Here is a 17823-nt window from a genome sequence, read left to right as displayed (position 1 = left end):
TGAGTTAAGATGAAATATATATTTATAATAAAATTTTCATCCACACATTTGCATATTACATTTAAATAATTAGGAATATAATTTCCTTTGAAACTACATGCTATGTAATTTCATTTCATTGGAAATTCCTATTTTTCTTTAGGGTTAGGTAACATTTTCTCATTTAACAGTCAGTCAGTCATTTAATTTATTGTGAAAAAACAACAAATTGCAAAATAACACCGCATATTGTTAACATTGAAAGAGTTTTGCAAATTTCTTAAAAACAACAGAAGAGGGAAATATCAAAAGAAAGAGTGCAATTATACAATTAAATGAGACAAAGAGAATTTTAAATGTTTATGTGCAAATAATACTCTTTTGTGAATAAAAGAGTACAATAAAAATTATAAAAGAGATTTAGAAATGAAAATTGTTTTCACTCCTCTCTGTTATTTTTTATTTCCAGAGAAATGTTAACATATTCAATTCTCTTTCTGTTAAATTATAAACAAATCATATTTAAACATTTAATTGAGATTTGTTTCGTCATCGCCATCAACATTGTCGTAATGGTCGTTGTCAGCTGTGCCATAATTCAGATGTTTGAAATTCCATTACGCAACTGGTTTTGTTTTAAAGCGGCCTACATTATTTTTCATTCACATTGTTGACAAAAATTACAATAAAATTTTTTAAGACAAAAAAATGTAGCAAAACTAATAGAAATTCAGTTATACCCTTCAAATATTAAGCAGTTTTTTTCAATTGCTATGTGGAAGTTTTAAAAAATGGATTATTCTGTGAGTGGTACTTAATGGTATGACAATTAAAGTCAATGTCAAATCGAATAAATCGGAAAGCCAGACTTTGGCTCATAAAAAAACTGGAAGTTGTGGGGATAGGACCAAACGTTGAAGATGGTACAAACTATACCATACACCAAACATGATATGTTTAGATGTATGTCTACAGAGTCTTATTATAACCCATAACAAATTTAAGACGAACATAAGTAAGAACCTGATCATGTTTAAATTTTTATTGTGTTAAAAGATACCATGGTTGGAATACTAGACTAGGAACATTAACATAGCAGTAAGAAAGTGGAACCTCTTATACAAAAATTACCTATATGTAAATATTTTCTTTAACAAGAAATAGAATGCCACATTACAGCCTATAATCATAATTTTGTGTGTATCAGCCTCAAAAACCCAAATTTAACAAGTGAAAAAGCGTTAAGTTCGGCCGGACCGAACCTCCATAGTTATACTGACAGATACATGCAATGAAAATAAAGGGAACATACCAAAAAGTGGGAATATACCGATAATTCTGCAAACCGATTTATGTAAACTATAATGTACACCAAATACAAACTTCGACAATTTTTAATGGGGATTTTTCCTAAAATCTGTAAGATCCAAATAGAGGACTGATACTGATAATGCATAGTAGAGTATAAAATACTTAAACGAATGTAATTTAGATTACAAAGTTATATGAGGCTATAACCTAAAGGGGACCAATATTGATTACATAGTTTAGGAAATAGTGAATATTTGGGGATATCATTATATGAGGGCTATGCCTAATTAATGACCGGTATATGTCAATATTCAACCCAATATTTTAATTGTTTATATCAATTCTTTCCTTCAGGAGGTATCACTATATTGAGGAGATGCCTCAATGTATGCCGATATATTCCATTATCATCATGTTTGAGTTTTCTTTTATCACAATATTTTTAGAAGGCGGAATGCCTACAACAGATGTCTAAATAGTCTTTGTAGGGTAAAAATTGACTATTCCCCGTAACGACTACCCAACCCAAACACACGGAATAAATCAGATAACTATTTTAATATAAAAAAGGGGGTTATATGGAGACTACCCATAAAAAGGGGTGAATATTAATAATTTTTGGTGGTCGCTCGGTTAAAAACGCGCTCAAGAACCTCAAAATATCGAAAATTGGGGGTACCCAAACCCCCAAAAACTGGAAATTGGGAGGTACCCTTATATGGGGGCTACCAGAAAAAGTGGACCTATGGTTATAATTTTAAGTGTAGAGATTTGCTATCCACTAAGAACTCAAAGTACCGAATTTCAGCGAATTCGGTAGAAAAATGCAATCAAACCCCCCAAAATACCGCAAAATTGGGGGTACCCTTATATGTGGGCTATCCGAAAATATGGACCCATATTTATAATTTTTAGTGGAGAGATTTGCTACCCAATAAGAACTCAATGTACCACATTTCAGCGAATTCAATTGAAAAACGCCCTCAAGAACCTCAAAATACCGAAAATGTAGGGGTACCCTTAGATGGGTGCTATGCCTAAACGTGGACCGATAAAGCCCATCTTCGAACTTGACTCGAACTTGCCTGCAGACAAAAGAGCTTTTACCGTTGAAAATGCGGCTACAAGGCTCAAAATACCGAAAATTGGACGGGACCTTTATATGTGTTTTTAATAATTTTCTACGCAGATATATGGCGGCCTCCAAGCCATTGAAATGCCGAACTAGAGTATTTTCGATTGGGAAATTTACATTGGGGCTTTTTAATTAAAAATATATGGATATGTCTTGATAATGTACGGCATAGATTAAGGTTATATACCAAAAACCTGGCGTGCCAAATTACAGCCCTCTCTGTTGGTAAATGCACATAAAACATATAAAATACCGACAATTGGACGTTATATGGGAACTATACCAAATAGATGGACGTGGCTAAATAGACATAGAATTTTTTCTGATCAATATACTCAAAATCTAGTCAACATTTCTCTCTACCTTCTTTAATCTGCATTCGTTATTAACAAAAAAACGTTTGTTTTTCCTAAAGATATATATATATATATTTTTTTTTGTTTGCTTATTTACAAAATATGAAATATTTTCATTTGGTTATTGTTCTTTCCGCAATTTATATATGGCACACTAGAAATGATTTTGATTATTAAGTTTTATTTCTTTTTAAATGTGCAATTTAACAAGCATGTTAAACAATAGAAAACACTTCCTATTTTTTTTCTTCTATACATATTATACATTGCTGAGATGTGAGAAAAATCCCACACCGTAAGAATCCTATCATAGATAGAAAACAATATCAAAAAAATATTCAAAATTATATTGTGGTGTATTAGACAAAATATATGGGTGCTTCGACAGTATTTAACAAGAGTAATAATATGAATAAGAAACGTAAACTATTTGGCTTAAGACCGTAGCTGCCATAGCCTCTTATTAAATATATTTAGCTTGTAATCTTCTTAGTTATAAGTTTTAGGTTACAAGTTAAAATTGCACTAGCTGATACTAGCAAAGTTTATAAAACATACTACGGTATATATTACATAATTTTGAAGGGCAAAAAGCCACAAACAAAATAAATAAAATTTAACAATATTCTTGAAACAAATCATACCCAATTGTTTTTACATATCTCAATATGTGAAATAATGGGCTTAGCTACGTTCAAAATAAACAACTTATTTAATAATTTAACTTATCACATTAATATGTACTGATCCATAAAACATTATAAATAAATTTATTTTAGTTAAAAATGGTTTATATTTTTTGTCAAAACCATGGAAACACCCATATGCTTGTCTCCTTTCTACATACTAAAACTATTTTAATTCATTTACTTACACTTATACATATATGTTCGTATATATATTTGTAGTTAATAGCAAACAATTAATATAGCATCATGTCATTGAATGTTGAACAAAAAATTTCATTGTACACTATTACATAATAGTAGCTGTGTTATATTTATTATTTACACATTCATAAATATAATAAATTTTACAAATGTCCGTATTAGCATATATTTATATATATAGCATTAAATTTTATTGTTGTTTTTTGTTTTTAATGGCCATTAATAAGGAAAGATATGAGAAATTTCAAATAGTAAAAATGTAACAAGAAAACAAAATATTTAATAGAAAAATTTGAAGTAATTTAAGTAAGTAATAGATAGGAACATCAAAATACTTAAATGGGGTGGGACCTGAATATGGGGTACAACCACTTTTATTGGAAAATGCACCTCAGACCATCAACATGTGTGATTTGGGCGGATCGTTAAACTCAATTTTGTATAATCTGCCATGATGTTTTCACCCTCCAAGAACCCGGAATTACAAATTACAGCCACTTCGCTAAAGACAATAAAAATAACCAATATGGATCGTGAATACTGTCAAAATATACAATTATTTTTTTAAATGTTCACATACGCTAAATTCAAAATTACAGTCGTATCGGTTGGACAATGCGTCTTGTACATTTAAAATATTGAAAGTAGTGCGGGAACTTTATATGGGATATATTTATTTTCTGTGGGGATATTTTTCATGGGGTTTAAAATATAAAAATTTCAAGGTATTTTCAAATTGAATGCGATTTTTTTACTTTCAGCCTTAGGGCTACGAATGGACATCATTATATTTGGTCCAACCTTAGTTTAAGTTCGAAAATGGATAATCTTTCGGGCCCACCTCCCCCTCAAAATGGTACAAAATATTGCTGAAAATTAACTTGTATTATAACAAGCGAATAGACTATTCGATTTGAACTAAACTTTGAACAAATTATTATCTTTACTAAGCCTAGATCAAGTCTTCGGACGATGGTACTCATTGGTCGACTGCTTAGACGAAATGAATGTCCGATTTGAACTAAATTTTGCATATTCTAATATCTTTACCCAGCCGAGATCAAGTTCGAAAGTGGGGCCCGTCGGCCGCATCCTTCATTTACAACCCCTACAAAGAGTCAATATTTTATAAATATATACAATTATTTTGAAGCGAATTGAATAACATATTATCCATGTATAAAGCGAATACTAAAACCTGTGTGTAATTCTGAAAACCTCCGAAAAATCATTGGCTGAGGGTATATATCTGTCGGCAACACCAACTGAAACTTTTTACTTTTTCTCCTTGTGGTAGAGGGTATACTCATGGCCGTCTGTATATCCTCCGTCTGTTAAAATCGCCATAGAGATCACAATATTTAAAATTAACTACGAAATTTAGCACACACACTAGTACTACTCATAGGACGTAATAGTATAGCCCACCAAAATTTTGTACTTGGAGAATTTGGGCACAGTTTTCGACCACATGGGGTTTAATTTTATAGTTTGGATTCTGCTTGAGTATTATCAAGATTATCACGGTTTGGCGTTGCCCCTAAACTTTTTATTAGTTGCTCAGAAATTTAGGTTCTATCTTTTTAATAGACCCAATACAACAGTGTCACTTAATTTTCGGTACATTGATGTGCCTGGCCCAGTCTTTCAACCTGTGTGTCTGTAATCTGGTAATTCATTTTCTTAGAGCATAACCAATATAATAGTAGACAATTACATTGCTTCCACGTGTTTTAAAAAGTTGAAGCCACACCACATGGTGGCTGGAATTGAAAGTTTGGAAAGTTTCTTAGAGCATAACCAATATAATAGTAGACAATTACATTGCTTCCACGTGTTTTAAAAAGTTGAAGCCACACCACATGGTGGCTGGAATTGAAAGTTTGGACTGAACTTAACATCGTTTTTATTTTATAATTTTTTTATATCCTTCACCACTCTGTGGTACAGGGTGCATGTCTTTGTGCATAGGTTTGTAACAGGCAAAAGGAAAAGAGCTAGACCCATGGTTCCTTTTGAGAATATATAGAATCACTTTCTGAGTCGATTTATGCATGTTCGTCCGTCCGTCCATTAATGCATTTTTGTGAACAAAATACTGATCGCATTTATGATCCGATTTGGATGAAATTTGGCATAGGTCACTTATTTGGCCCAAGGACGAATCCTATTGAAATTGGGAAAAATCGGTTCAGATTTAGATATAGCTCCCATATATATTTTCGTCCGGTGCACCATGTAAATGGTGCACCAAAGTCCCTATATATCTTTCGATTTGCACGAAATATGGCACAGCGTAATGAATTAGGTCAAGAATAATATGTGTTAAATTTCCTCAAAATCGGTTCAGATTTAGATATAGCTCGCATATATAGCTTCGACCGATTTATATAAATGGTGCACCAAAGTCCCTATATATCTTTCGTTTTGCACGAAATTTGTCACAGCGTAATGAATTAGGTCTAGAATGATGTGTGTTAAGTTTTCTGAAATCGGTTCAGATTTAGATATAGCTTCTATATCTGACCAAATGAAAAATTTAGTATCGGTTGCAGAATGAAATTTTTACGGATCCAATGCGACGTCTGTTAGGATTCATCTGTTGAATATACCCAAAGTGGTGATGGGTATCATATAGTCGGCCCCGTCCGACTTTACTACTTTTCTTACTGGTTTAATTTTTAAATTTTTCTATTACTGGTTCATATTTATAATTTTTATAAATTAAAATATATATTCAAATTAAATAATATCCTTAATAACCTTTCTCTCTAAGATTTCATAAAACTTTCCAAACACACATATCGAATCGAATATGTGAACTTTTTTCACAAACCATTTTTTACAAATTTCGTTGGTAACTACTTCGAAGATAGCATTAGCACGCATGACAACACAAATCACATAGTGAATATCTTGTGCGAAAATGCAAATGCAAATATTGCAAGTTTTGTGTAACATAAAATTACAAAGGAAATTTTATATTCTAAATCGGGTGGCACCAGCAGTAGTGGGAAAATGTGTGTGCGTGTGTGTGTCTAACAATGCAAAATGTAAATTTATGTAAATGGTCTTATAAATTGTAGAGAAGACAAAAAACAATAATAACAACAATAAAATGCAGACAAATGTATTCTTTTATGAATACACACATAAAATAGCTATTTGTATTTTTATAACAATAGAGATGGCAAACAATATGTTAAACATAAATATAAAATACGACATATTATTTGTATTATGTCCGTCTGGCTATACAAACAAAAAAGCCACCGACAGACACCACCAGTAGCACCACCCAACAACATTGGCAATCCCCCTTTCATAGTAAAATGATCCGCACGAAGATGTGCAACCTTAGAGATTCTAGTCCACATTTTTTCAGTGGATTCTAAAAGAACAGAGACATTTTTGATTGAATTTCTGTCTTAAGAAAATTCTAAATTTATGTTCATACACATGTAGAATGATCACAGTGACTGACTACCTTCAAAGCAGCATTACTTTACAGTGTTGTCATTTTTTGTTGTTATTTATTTATTTCTATTTATTTATTTTTTTTTTTTTTTTTTTGCTTGTCATTAATTTATTTTTAATATTGTGATCTCTTTTGTATTTGTCATGTCAATGGTGTTCATCATTGTTAGTGTTTTTATTTTCGCCATTAATATTTCTAATTTTTTAATCAGACCATAAAACATGAAACAATCATCACATCATTTTATCTATGTATAAAAATACTTTAGTTTTTTTGTTTTATAAGCGAAACCTCAAAGATATTGTCTGTACAATGCAGGTCTCTTTTTTTTTTGTTCATTTTGTTTTTGTTATTAGAAAATTGTCTGCAACAGATTTATGTGGCATTATATAGCTTAGCAGTTATGGCTTGTCATGTCCACTTGACAATAAATCATAAAGTGATTTCTTTGCAAATTCATTTTTATGAGTCATAAACTAAAATATGCAATTTTACAGATAATTGTTGGTTGTTGGTTAGGAACTACAATTTTTAATAGGCAATTAACTCAGAAGGATAATTTCCATAGGAGTCGTGGAATAAGATGCAAGGTATATTGTAAATTTTAGTATTCTGCTTGCACTTTAAATCAATATTTTTCAAAGTGGCTATTTAATATCTACAACATTTCATCATTCTTTAAATAAAAACCAGTAAGGAAAGTAGTAAAGTCGGACAGGGCCGACTATATGATACGCTTCACCACTTTGGGTATATTCAACAGATGTATCCTATCGATGCACCAATTACATAAAACCGGACGAAAATATATATGGGAGCTACATTTAAATCTGAACCGATTTTCACGAAATTTAGCTCACGTCATTCTAAACTTAATTCAGTACGCTATGACAAATTTTGTGCAAATGGAATGATTTTCAAAGACTTTGGTGCACCATTTATATATATACATATGGGAGCTTTATATACATCTGAACCGATTTTCATGAAACTTGGCACACATTATTATAGACGCAATTCAGCACGCTATGCCAAATTTCGTGCAAAGATATATAGGGTCTTAAAAGCACCAATTACCTTAAATCGGATGAAAATATATGTGGAATCTATATCCAAATTTGAACTGATTTCAACGAAACTTTTCACAGGTTGGGTTATACTAATTTCGGTACGTTTTGTTCTTTCAATCATATATTGGTTCCTTGGCGTGTCAATTACTTAAAATCAATCGATCTATGCAATATTAGAACTTTGGTACATTATTTACATTAAATCTGACGGAAATATATATATATATATATTAATCTGAACCGATTTTCACGAAACTCAGCACACATCATTCCAGGAAACTTGGCATAAAGCACTCTAGGCTCTATTAAGTACGTTATGCCAAATTTCGTGCAAATCGAAAGATATATAGGGACTTTGGTGCACCATTTACATAAAATCGGACGAAAATATATATGGGAGCTATATCTAAATCTGAACCGATTTTTCTCAATTTCAATAGGGTTCCCTGGGCCAAATAAGTGAACTGTGCCAAATTTCATCCAAATCGGATAATAAATGCGACCTGTACTTTGTTCACAATAATACATGGACGGACGGACAGACGGACATGCGTAAATCGACTCAGAAAGTGATTCTATGCATATTCTCAAAAGTAACTATGAGTCTATCTCGATTCCTTTTGCCTGTTACAAACATATGCACAAAGACATAATACCCTGTACCACAGTGTGGTGAAGGGTATAATTAGCAGATTTTCGATTTATTTATTTTTATGTGGTCGGCCATTTCGAATAAAAGTATTTTTTTTTTTCGAACTGTTGTAGAAGTTCAAATTTGGTTAGATTTTTTGTGGTAAAATTGATTAATATCTGACAAAACCGGCAACTTCGTTTGAAGCTCATTGGATGTTCCACATAGTTCGAGACTAACAAGAATGCTTCAATGGATCCCTATGTATCATGTCGAAGGAACTGAGATAGGTTCATTTGAACCGATATAGCAGCAAGATGCCATATTACTGCTGAGAGGTTACAAAACTTCATTGCAGACTATTTTGGTGTCGGATGAGCAAAAAATTGTTATGTAGATAATTTTGGGATTTAGGGGTTTTCTACCTCTTTGTGGTGCGAACCAACTTAACAACGTTTCTACATGTTATACCCTCCATCAATATGTGGAGTGTGTATTAAATTTGTTATTCAGTTTGCAACACCTCGAAATAATCACCGGAGACTAGAATATAAAATTCTACACCGATTTAATCATGTCTGCATGTCTTTCGAATTTACGATTGAGCTCGCAATATTTAAGATAGGTAGAATAAAGTTTTGCACATGCATTGTCAACATCCCAGGGAAGTTTGATATTGAATATACATGAAATATCCTTTCCTAAATCCTAGTCTATAATCCAACTTTTGCTTCACTTTTTTCGTCTAGATTTTTTATTTTATATTCTTATTGACTAGAAAATCTCTCTACCAAAAATGTTCAGTATTGGTCCATGTTTTAGGGTAGAAAATCTCAAAATGATCAGTATTGGCCCGATTTTCCGCGTAGCTCTCATATATAGTATTTTCGATATTATTCGGTATTTTGGGGGTTGGGCCAAATTTATGAAACAAATTGGCCCTTTAAGGTTCTCATCTCTCATGTCAAATCCGCCTACAGAAAATTATCAATATCGGTATACATTTCGGCATTTTGAAGGTTTTTGCCGATAGTCACCACAATCGGTTAATTTTTGCGGAAAATTTATCAAAGTTTTGACATAGCTTCCAAATCATATTTCGAATTTTCTCATCGAAGTAGCTATAATATGGCATATCGGATATCCGCCATATTTTAGCATATTATGAAGTCTTTAATATAATTTTCTATAATTTGGCACATCGGTTTCCTGGTGAATAAACCTCTTCTTTTCAGGAATTATTCAAAATAGGTTAACCCTTTCAGTGTTTTTGTCGAATATATTCGACATTTAAAAGTATTCTCTTTCTTTGCGATTTTTCGGTTATCCTATGTACCGTTACTATTGATGTTTTTGTTTTTGCTGAAATACAGACGAATCTGACCGAGGGTTAAAATGACAATTGCTATTTTTTCTAAACTATGTCCCTTTATATGATTTGAAATAGAAAATTTTAGATTTTTATTCCGACAAAAAATTTTTTGATACTGAAAGGGTTAATATCCCGGTTAATAAACCTGAGTGCGTTTGATATGGAAAAATATTTTTCAAGAGCTTGAACACAACATAATACATATTCCCCATATAAAGCTTCCAACCAATTTAAAGAATTTTGAATGGAGGCTATAAAAAATTGGCCCTGACCGAACATAACGACGTTTTTATTTGTTTTACTATTTTATTTTTCCTCGTTTATTTACTAAAATTTATAAGAAAGTAAAGCCTATAAAAATTTAAAATTCTTAGATCTATTTGTACGCATTCACTATTAAACATTTTATAAATCGCAACGGATTTTGCGTATCATTAAAATGTTTCGTTTCGAATCAATTAAATCATTTGCCATTTTTAATTGCTGTGCTTTTGCTGGTTGTGTGATTTTATTTCCCTGTCTGATGGTTACAATGACTGAATGTTGGCAGCTAATTGTTGTCGGTTCGATAGTGATGCACACAGCATAGTGTGTTAAGCATTATTTGCATTTTTAGTTCTTGTTGTTTTTTTTTTTAATAAAATAATTGCCTCATATTAAGAAAATACCTTAAAAATTCATTTAGAAAATTCTTTAAAATATAGAAAATTCTAATACATTCCAAAATGGAAATATCCAATACTATTAATACAATAAATCTAACATGCTCGAAAGTCATGGCAAATCGTTGGATTAAACTTTGTTCTGTTTTTTTGTTGGTGACAAACAACAAATCGACAACATATGGTTGGATATGAGTCTTTGTTCAAATTTTGCACTTGCAAGACATTTCTATTTATACACGATGTATGCATGTATATCATTATTGACTTTCTAATTTAAAAATATATTGAGAATACAGTATCTTTTTTTGCTATCAATCATTTGCAATTGAATCAGCCTCAACAATTTTGTTTACTCACCCTGCGTTTCAGCTGTTCATTGTTGTGTTTTTTTTTTTTTTTTTGCTTATCAATAAACTGGTTATATTTATTGGCATTCTTATGCATTCGGTTAGGAGGGGTAGGTAATGGGTTCTGTTGGAGGTTTGTTTATTATTTTAATTTTTTGGTTAAAAAAAACTTTTGCTCCCATTGACAAACACACATACACACACATACCAATTATTAAGCGCACTGGGAGTAAACAAAATTTAATCTATGAATATATGGAACACATTGCTGGTGAATGCACACACCATGACCTTGAATTTGGTTAATGTACTTTTATTTTGACGGTGCAAATAATTAAAAAAAAAATTGCAAACAAAATAACAAAACAAACTACAATTGTTGAATAACAAAAATTAAAAAAAACACATACAGATAAATATGAATCGTGAGCATTAAAGTTTTTTTTTTATAAACAACAAAGCAATCTGGAGAACAAAAGAACGCGAATGGATGAAAAGTTTGTTCTTTTTTTCGATAAAATATTTAAAAAAACAATGGATATTTGAAATTAGAAGGCTGATGAATAATATAATGATTTCTCACCAAAATCATTTGTAGCTTTGTGAATTTCCACCACGAAGGATCTTTAATCAGTAGACTACAGGAACATTTTTAAAGAATTTTAACAATTTAACAATTTTAACAAAGCCCAGGGTTTTGTTTAAAATTTAACAAAAATATTCTATTTCAAGGCGTGGACTTTTTAAAAATATTTTCATTGTGTCTTATACAAAGCGTGGATTCTATAAATATGTTCTTGTTGTATTATACAAAGCGTGGATTTTTCATACCCTTCACCACATTGTGGGTATTATTTCTTTGTGCATATGTTTGTAACAGGCAAAAGGACTCAAGATAGACCCATGGTTCCTTTTGAGAATATGCATAGAATCACATTCTGAGTCGATTTATGCATGTCCATCCGTCCGTCTGTTGATGTTAAATTGTAAACAAAGTACAGGTCGCATTTATAATCCGATTTGGCTGAAATTTGGTACAGCTCATTTATTTGGCCCAAGGACAAACCCTATTTGGGAAAATGGGGAAAAATCGGTTTAGATTTAGATATAGCTCCCACATATATTTTTGTCCGATTTACGGACTTTAGTCCCTGCAAATCATTCGATTTGCACGAAATTTTGCATAGCGTACTGAAATAAGAATAAGAATGATGTGTGCCAAGTTTCGTAAGAATCGGTTCAGATTTTGATATAGCTCCCATATATACATTCGGCCGATTTTACGTAAATGGTGCACCAAAGTCCCTGAAAATCTTTCGATTTGCACGAATTTTTGCATAGCGTACTGAATTAAGTCTAGAATGATGTGTGCCAAGTTTCGTGAGAATCGGTTCAGATTTTGACATAGCTCCCATATATATTTTTGCCCGATTTTACGTAAATGGTGCACCAAAGTCCCTGAAAATCCTTCGATATGCACGAATTTTGGCATAGTTCACTAAATTAAGTCTAGAAAGACATGTGTTAAGTTTCGTGAAAATCGGCTCAGATTTAGATATAGCTCCCATATATATTTTCGTCCGATTTTACGTAAATGGTACACTAAAGGTCCATAGCTAGGACACAACGTACTGATGTTAATATAAATTAATCTCTGATAAGTTTCCACGAAATCGGTTCAGATATAGATATAGTATAGCTTACTTACGACTTATTCATGTTAATTGTAGACCAAATAATCAATGAGTATCTGATTGAGATTAAACAATAAACAGTGCAGCATACCGAATAGCGTGTTTGCTTTAAATCGGTTTACAAAATTTAGCATAGGTTGCAAAATTACATGTGTAGAGATTAATGCTAGTCGGTTCAGATATAGATAAAGATCACATATTTAAGTTCGTTCAATTTCATGTCAATTTTCCTTCGACAAATCGACGACGTGGTGAAGGGTATCATATAGTCAGCCCAGTCAGACTTTACTGGTTGAGAAATAGTTTTGTTTTCCCTATCAAGCCTTGGATTTAAAAAAAAAAAACATTTTTGTGTTCCTTATCAAGCCTTGGATTTTTAAAATGTGTTTTTGAGTTCCCTATTAAGCCTTGTATATAAAAAAAAAATATTTTTGTGTTCCCTCTCAAGGCTTAGTGCATTTTATGGTCCGGAGGGTCAGTAGAGCTTACTTTTTCGAAAATGAGGTTTGGTCAATAGTGAGATGATTAATGATTTTTTATGGTCGGAGTTGAATTGCATTGATCTGGACACCTTTCGCATTTAACAAGACGGATCTACGTACCATACAAGGAAAGTTTTTCGAAGCGCTTTATTTCTTCAAGAGGTGATCAAATTTGGCTACCTTGTGCCTCAACACCTGGCAACTTTTTTAGATGGCACTTGAAATATAAAATGTCAAGAGCCCAGTGTCAATCCAACACCGCAAAGGTATAATTCGGTTAAGCGGTGTAAATGTGACATTGGCGATCAGCAGTCTCAAAAACAAAAATTTGTACTGAATATCGGTACTGCTGATATTTCGAAATCATTAAAGATATAGCAAAAATGTCGGGGGATATATATATATATTCTGTGATTAATTTATGTCTGAACTACCTACCAGTGCTAAATATGTTCTTACAAGAAAAAAAATACAATATTATAAGCAAAATTCCAACATTTTCGGTTTATTCTTTACAATAAAAAAAAAAAAAAACAGAAAACTTATTTTCTTTTTTCCCAGTTCCGCCATATAGATGACGTTGACCTTACAATTGAAAACAAACAAAAAAAACTCACACACACAAATAAAATACATGTCTGTAAATTGCATGTCATGTTATGCATATAAATATTTTACATTACCCGATTAGAATTAATAAATACTGGTAGTGCAAGCCTTGGTATTCAACATGCCAGCATTAAATTAAATGATAATAATCAGTAAATAGTTTTGTTAATAATAATTTTTATTGCATTCCCACTTCACGCACATATCGTGTTAATGTAAATGGTGCAGCAAAAGTGAAGGTCAATATTGAAAAAAAAAAAAAACAAAATACAACATGAATGTAAAACACAGACACACATACAAACTCTTACCAATGGCTAAACCAATAAAACATGTAATAAACAAGAAAATTGAACAAAAGACAACAGCAACAACAGCACCAAAAAATATTTGATATATAAATATCCTATACAATTTATCTGCAAATTTTATTATGCTGCTCTTTTCCCCGCTCAAAAGAAAAACAAAAACCATGAGCGAAAACGAAATATCGAAACACTTTTATCCTTTGTGTGAGCCAAAATCACATGGAACATGTGTATGACTGGTTGGTTGGCAAGTACTATGTGCTTGTGTTTGTTTTTTGGTATTCAACGCCATATCCTAACCCAACCAACCAGGCAAGCAGCCAGCCAACCAGTCAGCTCGTGTGGAACCTTTATTTCTATTTACAGGCCTTGACCTCTTTTTTATTTGTGTTTTGGTTTTCAACTACTCCTTTGTAGCAGTACTGTTTTCTCGCCTACCGTTTCCACGCCATTCAAGTGTGAAACATTTTGTGATATATTTTTTTCTTCTTTTTTTTTTGCCCCACGCCTGAGTTGGATGGTTTTTTATTGAATTTTATTGCTTTCTTTGCTGGTTGCTCATTTTTTTGTTATATTATATTTTAGTTATATTACATTTTTATTTATATTTTTTTATTTTAATTATCCTCGTTGAAAGTATGTCAACCATATTTTTTCTGCTAAAAAAATGTTTTACTAACGAAATATTGTTTAATTAAAAGTCATCATTCTAAAAGGGATGACTTTCGTCTTTTGCAATTGGAAGGAATTGGAATACAAAGCTCAAAATGTACGACTTGTATAATGGGCCTTTTGTAATGGGCTATATTGCTCCACATCTAGGTATTACCCTTATATACCCCCTTTTTCGGTATTTCTTGATATCATTTTCAAATACCACATAAAACATAAATTCTTAACTGATAAAACGTTGTCTGGCGCCCAACGCATAATACAGCATTAAATATATTATTATGTGGCTGTCACTTCTAGCTGTAATTGATGAGTTCATAAGTGATGTAGATTTTATTTTCACTTACACAATTTACATATATTCAGATTCATGAGTGCATAATATTCCACTTTATCATTTGGCATTTCCATTGAAAAAGTGAAGACCTATACTAAAGGCAAAAATATAATAGATTTTTTTTTTTTCATTTAAATCCATATGATATCTATAAGATATATTTACATACCCATAAATATTTTTTCATATCAATTTTATTGGAATAACTTGGAAAAAATGTTCTATGCCTTTGCTGCTATCGGTGCAATTTTCGTTTTTATGCTTGAATAGATACCAGAAACAAAATTTCTTAAATGTTCTTTTTTTATAGACTTTACATTTTATCGTTATCGCCTCACTTATGGTATTTGTCAAATAGCCGAACCATAATATTTGGAGATATGTTAATGTGGCCTGGCAGAACATAATATTTTGTTATTGATAATTGCTATTGAAGTTGTAAAATATTTAAAATATTTCTCGGAAGAATTCCAATAAAGCCCTGTGGATTACATAGCTTGCTGGCGAGTGTATTTTGTGGAATTACACATTTTTACAGTGGCGCCAAAGGTATTAAAGGGGGTTTATGTATATCTATATAGTATCTAAGGTTTTTAAAATTATTTAAATAAATCTATTATCAAATTGTGACATAAGGGATGAATACATTTTTGGAACTCAATTCCTGTAGTAGGTATATTAAAAAAATCACAAACGTAGACTGACATAGTTTTGTTCAAATACGCCGCCGACAAGAAGGGCTTTTATTTATTCCCAAAATGATAAATTATATAAAATTATGCAAGCCTAGGAAGCCCCTTTAAAATTCTTCGGAATCTGAAAGCGAGAAAATTGAAACCAAGGTTTAACCTTGAGTTTTTTAGTAAGGGCGGAATAAATTTTATAATTGCAAATAATAATGCATAGTTGAAGTAGGTGTTTTATAGAGATACATGATCTATTCACAAAAAAACTGTATATTAAGTCCAGTACGGAAAACATAATTAGATCTGAATCGGGTTTCATTAACACTAATAAGTTTCGTCCTTGGTCCAATGTAATGAGCCGTGCCAAATTGCATTGCAATTGGAAAATAAATCGGAGCTGTAAATTGTGTACGAAAATACATGTATTGACGGATAGACGGGCATGGATAAAGCAACCCCAAAAGTGTATCCAAAATATTAATTATGGGTCCAACACGTTTACTTCTCGATATTACACACAAATGCACAATACCCTGTTCCCCGTTTTTGTGTAGGGTAAAAACACGAATAATGTATATTGAGGAATAATTTTAATTATAATCGAAATGAAAGTCATATTTTCTGTACTTTTTTCATAACCCAAGAAGCCAGAGTGTGACACAATAGCCCCCTTCGGTTAAAATGTGTCATCAAAATACCAACAAAATGGAACGTATCCATTAAATGGGCAATAACCCAAGAAGCCAGATTGCCAAATTTTAGATCCATCGATTAAAATTTGCATTCAAAATACCAAATATGAGACCTAAACGAATAAGTTTTTTTACCGATTAACAATGCTAATGGTTACTATGCTTTGAAAATGCTACTGAAACCTTCAAAATATCGAAAATGGGCGAGATCTTTATATAAGGACTAAAACAAAACATGCATGTATATTGATAATTTCTTCGCAGTTTTTAGTTCTTTTACCTCCAAGAATCCTAAAGCTTTTTCTTTATGGCACTAGAAGCCGAAAAGCCAAATTAATGTACCTTCGGTTGGAAAATATGGTCAAAAACTTTGAAATACCAAAAATGGGTCAGTAGCATTATATAAGGTGTAAAATCTGGACGAATATATTCTGTTTTCAATGGACAGGCAGACGGAGATGTCTAAATTGATATAAAAGTTTTTTTTTCTGACAGAAAAAGGGTCAGCACTTCTATAAGAGAGGATGTACCAAAATGTGGCTCGATATAATTAGTTTTCAAGAAACAGACATCGGTATTGATATTGATTTTTTTTCTGATCGACTATATATAGGCAAATACGACCGAAGGTGCACAAATTATAATTAAGTGTTCTATGATCGCAGAGGTGTATTTTTTATTAAAAACAAAATGTAATCATGATGTAACGATCGATATACCAGAGGTAGGTTAAGGGAAAGGAACATTTTCAATAGGCCGGTAAATGCATGTTGAGGCTTGTAACTTTACAAATATATATTTGAAAATTTAAAGGAGAAGAAAAATAATTAGCAAAATGTTGTTATTGTTTTGTTTGGTGATAAAAGAAAGGCCCTTATTTTTGATGGCGGGCATGATAACTCCTCATTGGAACATCGGAATCCGGATATTCCAAAGGTGTTAGAAAGAATACATGTCTGGCTCTGGTATGAACTAGGATTATTGACTTCGCTCAAAAATTAACAAAATGGCGGACCTTTGAAAGTTTTGACCACAAACTAAGTTAAAAAATAAAGAAGATCTTCACCGATTGGTTTTATCCTAGTTCATACGATAGCTATACACTCTCA

General features: G+C 31.8%; 1 protein-coding gene across 1 annotated transcript in view; it reads right to left on the bottom strand.

Annotated features, from left to right (window-relative positions):
* The window catches only part of LOC133326678 (uncharacterized), a 70104-nt gene that overhangs the window by 8789 nt on the left and 43492 nt on the right, over positions 1–17823 (bottom strand). The window lies entirely within an intron of this gene.

This window comes from Musca vetustissima, unplaced genomic scaffold, assembly GCF_032173495.1.
Source record: "Musca vetustissima isolate MV318-11 ecotype Yass unplaced genomic scaffold, APGP_CSIRO_Mvet_v1 utg23795, whole genome shotgun sequence".
In the NCBI taxonomy this organism is placed as follows: domain Eukaryota; kingdom Metazoa; phylum Arthropoda; class Insecta; order Diptera; family Muscidae; genus Musca; species Musca vetustissima.
The sequence above is the reverse complement of the archived record's forward strand: the minus strand, read 5'-3'. Positions and strand labels throughout refer to the sequence as shown.